At 38.8% G+C, this 14409-nt stretch overlaps 1 protein-coding gene across 3 annotated transcripts in view; it reads right to left on the bottom strand.

Annotated features, from left to right (window-relative positions):
* Window positions 1-14409, bottom strand: part of KDM4C (lysine demethylase 4C) — a 269280-nt gene that overhangs the window by 62856 nt on the left and 192015 nt on the right. The window lies entirely within an intron of this gene.

Here is a 14409-nt window from a genome sequence, read left to right as displayed (position 1 = left end):
AAAGTGTTAAATGGTCCAACGTGGAAAGTAGTGTTTAATAATCCAAATCTGAACCCTTCATGACTGACAAAAATATATATATGCTTTCCAAAGTGAGAAAATTGAAAATCACCCCAAAGGGCATAATTTGGTTAAATATCTATAGCTGATGATGCCTAGGGAAGAGATGAAAATAAAAACAGCAATAATGATTACCACAATTCAAAAATTAAATTGCATACAATTAGCCCTAAACATTATCAGTACATTTGTTATGAGAGATAGAGAAAATCAAATAGCTTCACTAAATGTAAGTTGTGAACTAATACTGGAGGGTTAGGAAAAAATGGTTGTACAACATCATAGGGTCAGATCTGGAAAGCAGAAGCAACAATGATCAAAAGCTCAAATTTTCATTCCCAAGAGTAAAAAGGGTCTGAAATCTGATCAAATGTTAGTGCTCTTCTTTTACAGGTACATTTTCTTTCCTGCAAAAATAAAGGTACTTAAACTCAACCCCCTCTGAAGACTAATACTTTATCAGAGGCTTGCAAGAACCAACGTGCACTTAACTTCTAACTTTTCTTTGTCCTCACATCTGATCAGTGACTTAATCTTACAGATTCTGTCCCTTAATTCTGATCTCTCCCTACCATCTATACCAACTGCCACTGCCTCCGCCCATGGTGTCTTGCCTAGCATAGTAATAGACTCCCAATGTGTATCTCCATCTTTTATTTCATTCTATCTCCATTTGTCTTCCCCAAAGCTGCCAGAGTGATTCTTTACCACATGAATCTCATGTCACCACCACTATACTTAATATCCTTCATATAATTAAAGGCTTGTCTTTATCTCCAAGTCACTTAAAAAAAAAAGGGGGGGGTAAAGCATGAGGTGGACGAGCAAAGCTTATAAAAGGCCCTTTGTGGCCTAAGGGTTATTTCTCACTAGTACCCGTAAGGGCCCTAGACTTTAGACACTTATGTGGGTGGCTTCCTTATACATACAGATTCAATGTACAATTAAGCATTTTTAAGTGGAGGTTGAGGATGTGGCTTAGCTGATTAAAAAAATCACACACACATATACACACACACACAAATACACAGAGAGAACCATAAAACTAAAAAGACATCATAATCTGCATAAAAGCATTATTTAATATTCTATCTTGGTATCTCTTTGGCAATCCATGCTATCGGTTTCAATACATTTGTGGTAACTCTTAGTATTTTAACATCTTTTTGTCAGTTCCAATTATTTGAAATGCGATGGCAGATACAAAGGCAGAAACTCCTATCAGGAAGCCCAGGCATTTTCAATCTTTTAAGAGCCCAATTATATGACATAGAGGTCAGTGTTTGAATAAGTTAATATATTGACAGGTATATGAGAGGTAAAATTATGTCTTATTTTCCTAATAAGACCTTTTAAGAGTAGGACAGAGTATTGTGACTTAACTAATTAAAGCATTGGTATCTCCCAACCTTTGTCACCATTAACTTCCTCATTAAACTGAGACTCACCAAAAAGGGGTAAGAAGACAGAATACACTTATGACCAGAGAGGATTCAATCCTTGGAAGCTAGGAAGGGACTTGCCCTCTTCCCGGAGGACCAGAAGTGGTGATTTCTAAGGACAGAACCACAGTATATTTAGAAAATCAACCTAACAGTAAACTATTATAACCCAATGCTTTGCAAGATGTTTATTCAGAGTTGAGAACTTAAACATCACACAGGTTCTCGTAGAGACAGAGAACCCCACAAAACCTATGAGAGACGCTGTTGTGAATGTAACCTGTAAGATAGTTAACATGGTATTTTAGATCCCCATTTTCATCTGCTTGTTGCTAAACTGGTTTTTTTCCACCTGGCTGAGAAAAATCTCTGGAATTTGATGACCACAGACACTCCGGCTACAAAATGGAATCTAGTAGGTTAAAGATATCTACGTGCACTTAAGAATGTTACAACAAATACGTGATATGAAAGAAGTAGGAATGAAATGCTCCATGGCACTAGAATAACATGAATAGGCATGGTACAATGAATCATGTCTGGTAACAACAGAGGGAAGAAAGCTTTAGGAAAAGCAAAGATGAACTGGATCAAAATGGTACACTCAATCTCTGCTACCATCTATCCTGGCCCAACCCCTACATAACTATACAGAAAAAGGATGAAGCCATAACAGCACTGACAAAAGACAGTGCCATCAGAGGACCAGAAAATTTATGGGATTCCTAGACCATGGGAAACAGGTGGAACTAAATCAACAGAGAAGTCAAAGTAGATAAGGACTTATCCAAAGTAAGCGTTTGGCAAAAAATATCCTTTAGGCAAAGGATACCAAAGGAGTAAGTATAATTCGCAGCCCTAAAGCCTCAGAGCCACCCCAAATCAAGAATTCACACACACACAAAAATCATAATTAAAAGTAGCGGAAACCCTGGGTCAACATGAGGTAATTATTTTAAAACAGTGCTACTCAGAATGTTTCTAACATGATGTTTTTAAAGATCTCTAGGCCTGGTGTGGTGGCTCATGCCTGTAGTCCAAGTAGTTTGCGAGGCTGAGGCAGATGGATCACCTGAGGTCAGGAGTTCCAGACCAGCCTGGCCAACATTGTGAAATCCTGTCGCTACGAAAATACAAAAATTAGCCAGGCATTGTGGTGGGCACCTGTAATCCCAGCTACTTGGTTGGCTGAGGCAGGAGAAATCACTTGAACCTGGGAGGCGGAGGTTGCAGTAAGCAGAGATTGCACCATTGCACTCCAGCCTGGGTGACTCCATCTCCCTCAATCCCCCCTAAAAAAGAGATCTTAATGTATACTGGGATTTGACAAACACATTTGCTGTAGGATAGGTGGGCTAGTTAATGTTTTCTCCATCCCTAGCCTACTGAGACACTGATAATTTTTCGTGAATTTTATATTAGAGGCAGGGTTTTGCTGTGTTGCCCAGGCTGGTTTCAGACTCCTGAGCTCAAGCAATTTGCCTGCTTTGGCCTTCCAAAGTGTTGGGATTATGGGCGTGAACCATCATGCTGGCCTTGACTTTGCCTTCAGAATAAAGCTATGAGAATTACTAGAAAACAAGAGTAAATAATATGCCAGGGCAGAGCTCCCATCTCATCTGAGAGTTAAGGTTGGAGAGAGAAGTAGAAAAAACCTTGAATCAATTCCCAAACTCCTCAAGACAAATGGAGTTTCTGTATAAAAATATACAATACATTAAAAAATAAAAATTGCAAAATAAAATAATATTAAAATATAATATTGAAAAGTGTGTGTTCTACAGGGAGGGGAATGAAAAAAGGTTAAAGAGCACTAGACCCCAGGGAGCTGATCACCCAGACAAAAGCTCTTAGTGGGTATCTCAGGCAGGACAGTTCTGGCAAGGCTGATGTCAAGAATAGAAATGGCTCTGGTCTACCCCAAGGTTCCAGCACATCTGGGTGGGGCCACCGAATTTGCATTTCTAACAAGTTCCCAGTGATACTGATGCTACTGATCCCCAGCTTACACGTAGAGAACCATAGGGTTAGAGAGTTAAAAACTTAAAAGGTGTCACTCATGCTGACAAGGGAATTAAGGAAGGGCAATTTTTTTTATATATACCTACTCTTCAGTGTCAAGGGTTGAGAGAATCCTCAGGCGGGTATGATTTATAGAGCACTGTACTTTCTTGGGGGACTGGATTTCCATACTTATTCCAGTGGCATAGGCCATTAAGGCTTCTAATGGATTGAGATAGTAATGAAGTATCCGGCAGTGAGGCTTTGTATATCATTAGATTTCCTTGAGCATCCAGCTTGGCAAAGGGCATCAAGAAATGATGAGCTGTGAAGGAGCTGGAGGTTCAAAGCACATCTCCTTCCCCCTTTTTCCTGTTAATATGATTTGTGATATTATTCTGTTGTTGTTTTGCCAGTTTTATGATTCTTTTCTCTTACACAAAGAGGCAGGTAATTCCGAAACAGGTGTGAATGCTTTTTAATTGTGGTTTCCCGATCAAACAAGTCATAGGCTAAAAATAATGATATATTAGCTAATTTCTTTTTCCTTTTGTTCCCTAAAGACACTTTTTCTAAGTACCACACAGCAAGCTAACATTCCCAGCTCAAACACGGCACAACAGACATCACTATTGTTGCAGGCAAGTCAGAGGACTCAGGCTAAAACCTTCACTTTGCTCCAAGTTCTTAAATAGAGGGTTCCTAATAGAATCCTCTGATTTTTAGCCCTACCTGTAAGATTGATGTTCTGCTCATTAGTATTCATTAAGTCAATCCCTCATGTGTCAATACTGGCTAGCACAGGGGAAGTCTGAGTTTTACAGTAAGGAGCATAGTCTAGTGGAGGAGACATGAGCCACAATAAAAAGCAGATTGGAACAACAGCCATTTGAGAGTGAGATTCAGAAGGAGAAGAGAGAGGAGTTTAACAAAAAGAAATCAATTTATCCAGTCAGCTAAAGAGTGGCTAGGGAGGGAAGGAAATGGAGGACACTGAAAAGCAAGGTCCCCAGTGCACTGACACCACAGGGTCTCAGCTGTTTTGTGAGAGGCAGCAATTAATATGCAGCCTCATCCACATATGAATGATATGATAAAACGAATCCTGCATATTCAAGCAACAGGTCATAACATGGTAAGTCCTCTGTCTCTCTTCCCCAAAAAGTTATTTCTTATGCACTCTGAGTTCAGAGCATTAAAATAAATGGCTCATGATGTCAAGGATGTTGAATTAAATCCTTATTTATGACAGGTATCAGAAGCCATTTATCTCATGGCTTTTTGTTTGGTGAGATTCACCCTGCAAAAGGTGAGAAAGCTAAGAAAAGTCAAGCAGCAGGAAAAGGCCAGTGGGATGAGCTCAGCTAGGCCAAGAGACAGAGCTAAAGAAAAAATGGACAGAGGTGGCCAGGGATCAGATATAAGGCTACATGTATTCAAAATAAGGCTAAGGAGTCACTGCTGGCACTGAGAAAATGTTAAATAAAAATCACAAAAGAATTTCCAAACTGAAAAGGCTAAGGCAGTTCAGACACAAACCAACAAATTAACAAATGACTTGTGAAAAGTACTACGCCAACAGCATAGTCATACTTTGTTTTATTTTGGATCAACATATACATCACAGGGAAGATCAAGTATGAATCATTTGGAAGCACCTTTTAAGCCAAGTAGCAGAACACTGACTATACACATAAACAGCTATTAACTTAATGAATGTTTTCTTAATGTATATAATGTAGCAATTCATTCTTTCAGCTACTTCAATACTCACTAAATATCTTCATGTGAGATCATTTTGCAAAATGCAAAGGCAGAAAGAAAAATGAAAAAGATACACACAATCCTTGTATTTAAGGAGCTTAATTTGGTATGAAAAAATAGCTGTAACAAAAGCTTTGCAGCCATAATCACAATAGGAAAGATAAAGCCCTATTAGATTTAAAAGATGATTGGACTGGCAGGGCAAGGCGAGGCAGCATGTGAGCCTCAGGTGGTTACCTACCTCCATTCAGCACGCAAACCATTCTACTGAGCAGATCTAGAAGAGGGGCAAGACAGAATGAGCTTCATGCCAGCTACCTGAGGGGCACCAAATACAGGACAAGGAAGCAGGTATGATTCTACTTTGATGACTCAAGTCACAGGGGAGCCCATGACGTGGCAGGCGAGTGTAGGCAGCTCACCTCTGCACCACTCTGAACTGAAGGCCAGAGTCACTGTGACCAGAAAGCTGGATGAGTTCCATCCTGATGGCTCCCAAGAAATCATAATAAGGCAAAAATAGAGTTTCTCTCAAAGTTTTCCATAATTAATTTCTTGGAGTTTAGATTCTGCATGCAGCACTTTGGCACCAGGTCAGATGCTGCCCTGCAGGGTTACAGGCTGACATGCTGCTCGCAGGCTGAGACTTTAGCCACAGGGACCCAGGGCCTGCTTCATGGCTCAGAGAAGCTGCCCAGCAGGATTTTTAAAGGACTAAGAAAGCCACCAAGAAGAGGTGGACTGTGAGCTTATCCTGAAGGACTAGCAGACTTCAGCCACTGCATGTGGGGGTGGGATAAAGAAGGAGGAAAAACATCTAGATGGGAGTAACAAAGCTCAAAAAAAAAATGACCAAAACAGAGTCAGGAAGTATGAGCACAGCCAAGGGATGGCAGGCTGAAAAGGCAGGATCCTAAAAGACCTTGGACTGTACTCTGGCACAAACTTCACTTGCCCGGGTGAGAAACTCATGATGGCTTTGTAGTAGCAGCTAATTTTTAGGTGGAAATTAGGACTACTATTTTATTACAGTTCTCTGAGTAGCTCTGGGTTAAGGCTCAGGTAATCAAGCAGTTCTGCAGACCAGACCACCCAGAAAATCAACATGATCTTTAACGAAATGCCTGTTGATCAGGCATGTCACTTTGTCCATCTTTGCTCCTTTAAAAAAAATTCTACCTGCCTTTTTATTAAAGGCACCTATCACAGTATACAAGCTAAGTATCTGAGGGGGACCTTGACCAAGCACCACACTCCTGGAGTCTCCGACGTAGGGAATAGGTAGTATTCAAAGTTGTATGTCTGACTTCACAGTTGCGAATTCTAGCTTGGCACAGGAATAAGGGGAAGTCACCGAAACTGCAAAACTAACATGGCCGGGACAGACAGAAGTAAAGAGGTGAGAAGGTTGTGGGTAAAACAGGCCAGCCTCTGGATGCTTCCTGCCCTTCTTTCCTAGACCCCCTCTTAGCAGAAAATAGTGCTTCCCTCTGCACTTAACTACCTGTGCTGTCTAGAAAACACAGACATAAAAGCAGCATTTGCAAAGAAATTAAATATTAAAGGCTACATTACAATCTCATGTTGAAAGAAGCACTTCGCTGATAGCATGCAGCAGCATTTGCTGATGAATCACAAAATAAGCAATGTTACATATCTTGAAAAAAATCAATCACTTCCCATTTTTACTTCTCTCGTAGCCTATTTGGGTTCCATCCTTTATTTCAAGTTAAAAGAGCAAAAGGGGTACACAATTATAGCATATAGAGAGCTTTATTCTAAATACTTATTAAGTGCCACTAAACATCTTTCACCTGATGGGTGGGGAAAGAAAGGGCTACTAACCACAAAATAAGTGTTTTCTAAGTACTTCTGTATTTGCATTTTTATTTCTTTTTATGTTCCTATTAAAGAGCACCTATATCCTAAAGGAAATTTCATTATTTGAAATTACTGTTTACAGAAATCCTTACTCTCATTGCATAAAGCATTTATTAGTTGAAGTCAGAATTACTGAATTATTTGGTTAACAAAAGTCACTCTGTCATTTGTGACACAATTGTAACCAGCTAGAGTTCACTGATGTGTGTGCTCTCCACCCTGTAAAAATCTACCCAGATTTGTTTAATTACTTAATACTTGGAAGAATTTCTTAACTCTATTCAACTTACCTAGTTTTAGATCTCTCTGAATTAATGTTGGAAACCATAATACTTTAATGATTGAATTCACATTGGTTAAATTAAAGGACACATAATTTTTCCATATGGCACAATTTAGGAAGGTCAGCTTACAAGCTCTCAATTGCTCCAAGAACAACCAAAAAAAAAAAAAAGAGTTTATTTATTTTGAATATTAGATATGATCTGCTACTAGCATTAGGGAAGCAAGGACTAGTAGACATGTTCTATTTATTTCTGGCCTTGGGCCTGAAGCCCTAAAGGTATTTGAGGAAAAAAAAAAAAAAAAGATAAAGATAAGAACTAATTATCCCTTAGCAATATTTGTTCTCAGGCAGGGCAAATATCCAACAGTATGAAAGGTTGCAGTTGTGGTTTGCTGACATTTTTTCAGAGACGAATATGCAGTTCCTCAAATCTCTGTTTTATGTATATTTATTGAAACACATTCATTTAAGAGGACTGGGATGGAACAGTAAAGGCATCTCTGGTTCATGGATGTGCAATAAGAAATTGTGTCCCACAAGTGAATTTCAAGAATTTCTATCCTGTCCAACTTCCCCCAGGCATTTCTTAACAGTTTAAATGGACCTTTGTAGACATTCCTGCTAAATATACTTACCTTGGTAAGAGTGGTTGGGAAAAGGAACAATAAAAAGATCTCATCATTTTTCTTTGATAACTACACAAGCTGCTACTCTGGGGTATTCTTCCTTTCTGAACACCAGAAGCTATCCCAAGGCCCCTGAGTGCATCTGACCCTTAATAGAAACTGTCACCCATGAATTGTTCTGTCTGTGGCCTGCCACAACCTCTTTGCCTCTTGTCTTTCAATTATGCTAGCAGCAGCCCACATTGAGGAAATTTATGATTGAGTTGAAATATCCGCACACTGTGCCTCCAAATAAAACTGAGGAAGCAGTGATGAAAAGCTATAAAGTCAATGCAGTACAGACATGTCCCAGGTGACCTTTCAAAGGAAGTGCCTTTTCTGGGGAGACAACTGCAGCCATGGGAAGAGTTAACTCAGGATATGGTTCCTCTGCGTGGACACAGGCTGTCCAGTTCAGAGCCCATCCCTTCTCCTGCAGCCACCAACCACCTTCTTCCTCTATGTAAGTATCTGACATGACTGCTACAGCAGAAAAATCACCCAATAGTGAGTTTGTGGATTCGTCTTCTAGATGAGATAAATTTAGGGTTTCCAATCTCAAGCGTCCCTTAAAATCACTCAAAAATTCCTTTTACCTTTCCCAACTTAAGGAATGGACAAAAGGTAGTAAAAAGGCTCTGTCTGGTTAAAGCCCAAATCCTAACCCTGCCACCATGTGGCTTTGCACTATATTACCTCAGGATATTGCTTCTGGATTATTCGGGCGACTTCCTTTGAGGACAAGTAAATGGCCAATATTTTTACAATGATCTATTTGTGATTAGAACAATGGGTAACTTCTCTAAGCTTAGTTGCTTCACTGGCTAGACTTCAGCACCTATTCTTCATGAAGTTGCCCTTAAAAAAATAGCACATATAAGAGTTAGCACAATACCTGATACATAGTAAAAGGTAAATAATGCTGCCCTTTATCCTTCAATAAATCTGTTTTAAAATATTACTTCTCTTCAACCAGGGCCCAAGTCCTCACATTCTAAAGATAGCCATGCCTCTTCTTTCACCTAGATGATACCGGTCACAGGGCATCAAATTGCTCAACTTCCCTATCCTCTACCTTCAGATTCATTGACAGTTTCAAAACATTTATGCTTATTTACTTAGACATTATACAACTAAGTACATCTTCTTAATGCATTAATAGATTGCTACAGTACAAACTAATTTTTATAATATTTTAATAACTGTACTTCAATATAATTGTTTCCTCTGTAATCCTGTGCATTTTAAACGCTTAGAAGTATTTTTCTGAGAAGAGGTCCATATGCTTTACCAAAACTGCCCAAGGAGTCCAGGAAACACGCACACACACACACACACACACACACACACACACACACACACATACAGCACCCAGATGTTATGAGAAAACACTGAACATCTGTTAATCAAAAATAAATAAACAAACAAAAACAAAACCCAGATGAAGAACGATAAAAAATGTCGACCATCCAATGCCAGGGGAGAAGCTTGGATCATAAATTACATGAATACAGTAACAATAACCAGTCACACACCTGAACAGAGATAAAATGAATAAGCAAAAATGAAGAATATTACGTTGCAACTAGGGGAAGCTTGATTTTTCCTTTTTGTGTGTTGTTACATTATGATTTTTATAATAATAATGAAAATAGATGGAGCATAAACCCTGATTATCTTTAGAGCTATTTTATTTGTCATATTGCTTCAGACTCAGAACTGGCAGATTCACTCTCACAATGAATCAATAACACCATGCTCTACGCTTCATTTTCCTGTGTTTCCTGTTAACCATAAACAGGTCCTCAAAAGAGGTGTGGCCACAACAGAGGAGTAAGGTAAATCCAAACATGCACATTTTCTTCATGGAAGTAACATGATCTCATCTACATTACCTACAATGCTTTTTTTCTGTCATGAAAAATTGGCTGACTAACTCCAACAGATACTGGACAAGCCCAGCAATTAACTCTTTAGCCAAAGAGTGAGAACATTAACTTTTAAAAGTTCATTTCAAAATATTTAGCTCAATTAAAAGTAAATATTTTGTTGATGCTACGCCATATTGTACTTATTCTTGGCATGGCTTTTATAATGCACTTTTCGTTCTCCCTCTATTTCTTAACAGAATTTTCTCAATATTTAAAAATTCCATTTCTATGAGATCTCTTCCAACAGAACAGTCAGGTACTCAAGCAGATGTGCGCAAGAACATGTTCATACTCTGAAAGACACGTACCGCTTATGTTCTGGCTCACTGGCAATAACAAAACTAAAGTGTAGTCTTCTAGCATCTCCAGAGCTTTTTTGAAAGATGAAGATTACCTAGTCCATCCTGGAATGCCTGCACCTCCATTTCTCTATGGATGCCTCTGTCTCAAAAAGAAGCCCATGCAAGAAGTTCCTAGGAAGCTTCACAGCAGTAAAAGACAAAGTGCTTCTAAGTGTAAGTACATATATATTTTAGTGCTACAACTGTGAGACCAAAGTCAGAGTTTTCAGTGATAAATTATGAAGAAAAACCTCTTTCTCTGGAATCCTATCCAAATAGCTCCAATCAGATTAATGCAAAATGAGGACAGAGAAAGAAAAGTTCAAGGATTCTAGCTTTTTGTAATAAAGGTAACACTTGAAGTTCATCATATGCTCACTGACATCAGAGCAGATTTTCAGGCTAACTCGGTACCCTTACCCCACCTGACAGAGTAAAGAAGAATGTGTGGGAGTTACAGCTCTCCCACTAAGATGCAAGTTACTATGTTTCTCTCAGCCTCAGGTTCCACAGCTAGACTTTAGAAGATCACTGTGGGGATTAATGGAATAATAGATACAGAAGTGCTCTCTAAACAAAAAAGGCATCACAAAAATAGTCATTTCTACTATTGTCTTTTAAAGATGATGAAGAAGAAGAAGGGGGAGGAGGAGGAGGAAGAAAGAAGAAGAGGAGGAGGAGGAAGGAAGGATGAAGGAAGGAGGAAGGAAGGAGGAAGGAAGGAAGGAAGGAAGAAGGAGGAGGAGGAGGAGGAGGAGGAGGAGGAGGAGGAGGAGGAGGAAGAAAGAAACATAATGTAATAATACATCAGTTCTTCTGTTTGCCAAAGCAAAAGGCCAAAGAGCTTGTGTATAAGATCCAGTTGGAACAAAAAATCAGATCACCCCAGTTATCAAGGGTATATATGAAAAAGGGGAAAAAGTATGTGACGTTAAACAAGTAACACTTCAGGAAGCAGTGCAGCAGCATGTGCGCAGCCCAGGGTCTGAGACCTGCGTCGGAACAAGCATCATCAATGCTTCTCCCTTCTTCTCAACCTAATCTCTACCAGATTCCCTGGTCAGGCCTTTCTTAGCACCAATGTGACTTTTCCTGCCCACGTCTTCCCAGTCATAGGCTGATGTGTTCATTCTTCAAGCCTTGCTTCCCATTTCTTGGTATGTGTGATGGTCAAGGCTTAATTCAGTATTCTCAGTCTATGTTTCTCAGATTTCTTTTTATGGAAAGAAAAAAATCTCCATGTCAGATTCAGGATTTTTGGATAGGAGTTTGAAGTATTTTGTTTTTGTAGCCATGTTTAGTAAACTATTTTTTTAAATACATTCACTAAAATCGCACATCCATCTAACTCTTAACAGAAGATAAGAAACTAGACAGCTGTGCCCAAACATATTTCTCAAAGTATAGGGAATGTTTATTTCTGCCTTTTCCTAGAGGAAAAAACTCGTTCTTTCTTTAAATGACTTTAAGTATAAAGTGTTTTATTTAAAAAAAATCTATAGTAATGGAGTGGAAAAATTATTGTTTTCTATTACTAGACTTGTGTGAAGTGTGCCGAAATCTTTTTTTTTCTTTTATTGCCTATGCTTATCCAGTTTGCCAAAATCTTCCACACGGTTTTCACCTCTCTCCCAAGTGAATTCAGACCTTCGCTGTGGACTTGTACTGGGTTAAAGTCATTCTTATGATAGTGACAAAAGAAAGTTTTCATCGAAAACCATCCGAGAGCCGCGAAAGAAAGAGTCACCTGCTCAGGTTCATTTGAAATATTCATGCACTCAACAGAAGTTCAGATTAAAAACAGAGTCCCCAAGTAATGGAGGTTTTGGGGGGGTTCTCCTCAAATTTTAGGCTTTATAATGGTTTTTTCACAACATGGCCCACTTGCAAATAAAATGCTTCCACGCTCCACTGGGATTAATATTTTCACTTGCAAAATTATGTAATGGACATGAATAGGATGTTCAATTCATTCTTCCCCTTGCAAGAAAAGTATAGTTCTCAGTAGACACATGTGAAAAATCATAACAATGGATTGATATTCTGGAGTGTATCTATTTTTGAAAGTGACAGCTGGACACACTGAACAAGTCACAGGAAACATATATTCTTACAACGTGAGCCAGAGATAAACATGCCTAGAATGCTACACCTGTTGAGGGAAGGAGGAGACACCACACATCTAACAGACATGTAGAAATGGTGTTATGGTTTTGACTATTCTGCAATTCTGAACCTTTTATGGGGAGGTCAATTACAAACACATCCAGCCCATACCAAAGTCATTCCTTCATTTGACCACCCCAGGCACTAATGCAAGGGATGCTTAACCCTTCTGAAAACACTTTAAACCTGGCCAAATTAAAAGTAGCACCAGAGGGATTATTTTTTTTAGCAAGAATCCACAAGCAATTTACTTGACCAGACGAAAAAGTGCAAAGAAATCCTTTATCACAAAATAGCTTCTTGAATCTTTGTACCAATAAACCTCCCATCTTTCCAAGAATGCCTATCCTCCCTGCTGATAACAAGCTGTGGAGATAAATATTTTATTTTTTTCTGTAAAACCCCAAATGATGTTTTCAAATAAAATAAAAATAAATCTACTACGTGCTACTGTCAAAAATGGTCCTAGAAGAGGTAAATGTCATTTTAAAGGCTGTTTGTTAAAATATTTAGGAGAAAGAATCTACTTGTCAAGTTCCAACAGGAAGCTCTGAAGAGGTTATAAGTGCATCTATCAAATTTTCATCTACCTTGAGGCTAACCTATTGGGGAAACCGCAGAAAGCCTGGCCCTGTGTAATGAGGGAGCTGAAAGGGCTAGGAGTTTCAAGCATTGGACAGCAACAAAGTCACAATCAAGTATAAAGATGAAGCTTGAGGGCTTCTGCAGTGATTCCCCTGGGAAGACACACTGGCATGGGTAGGCAGGCAGCTGCATTCTGCTTTAAGCCACAGTTCAAGCTCAGGAATGGGAAACCATCTGATGGCCACTCAAACTGCCTCAGGAAACTCTGACCTCTCAGGCCAAACCAAGCAAAGCAGCCCCCACCAAATCTCAGCAAAAGAAAGGCGGCGCCAGCAAAATACGGCAAGGTTTGTTTTTTTGTAAGTACAATTTAAAGTGCTTCCATGACCCCACCCTTCGGGAATTACATGCAGTGACTTTTTTTAACAAGGAAAATTTGGTTTTAAGGAGCTTATGGGAACATTTAACTTGGACTGGAAAGGTTATTTGCTCAGTGTTAGGCTAAAAGCCAAAATCCACTTTTAACCAGAGATGATTTTCGTATTATACCTCACAAGAGTATTGTGTCATGTAAGCAGGCTGCAGCGATAAGCAGTGAAGTGAAGTTATGACTTCCCCCAAAGACTCATTAAAATGTATTATTAAGTAGAAAAATTCAGAAAATCCAAAGGAAACCCGTCTATACAATCTCAGAAACAGTAAAAATGCTTTCCAACTTATTATTTCTGTTGCTCTGCCTGCCTACAAATACCACTACGTCAGTACTGTGAAGAACTTGATCCTGCTGCAAAAGATGAAAATGCCTCAAAGTTGTGTGCCACTATGATGCTCTGTATATATTTTTTCCCTTAAATGTGTGATGGAGGAACATATGATGACTTCAAGTGACTATAAAAAAAATATGAACCTGTGAAGATTCTACAATTTTTTTTAAAACTATCCAACCCACAAAATACATTAAAACATGGTAAATTAGAAAGTTATCTAGAAAAAAAATGATACTTTCCAATTTTGATTTTTATAATTCCAAATTTTAGCAGCTCCAATATTTTTCTTTCTCCTTCCTGCTTTGGTTTTTAACTCATCTCAACCTTTTTTCTCATCAATTCTTGAAAATTTACCCCCACCACTTCAATTTTTAAAAAGTAATGATTTCATTTAAGTCAAGCAAATGTGCTTTAAGAAAGCTGGACAAAATATCGACTTTCTTACCAGATCCTACAAGAATGTGAAAACACACTTGCAAAGGAGTTCCAAGCTGCTATGGAAACGGCATTCTTTTTTTTT

This window comes from Cebus imitator, unplaced genomic scaffold (genome assembly GCF_001604975.1).
Source record: "Cebus imitator isolate Cc_AM_T3 unplaced genomic scaffold, Cebus_imitator-1.0 Scaffold364, whole genome shotgun sequence".
NCBI lineage: Eukaryota > Metazoa > Chordata > Mammalia > Primates > Cebidae > Cebus > Cebus imitator.
This window is presented reverse-complemented; position numbering and strand designations above follow the sequence as displayed.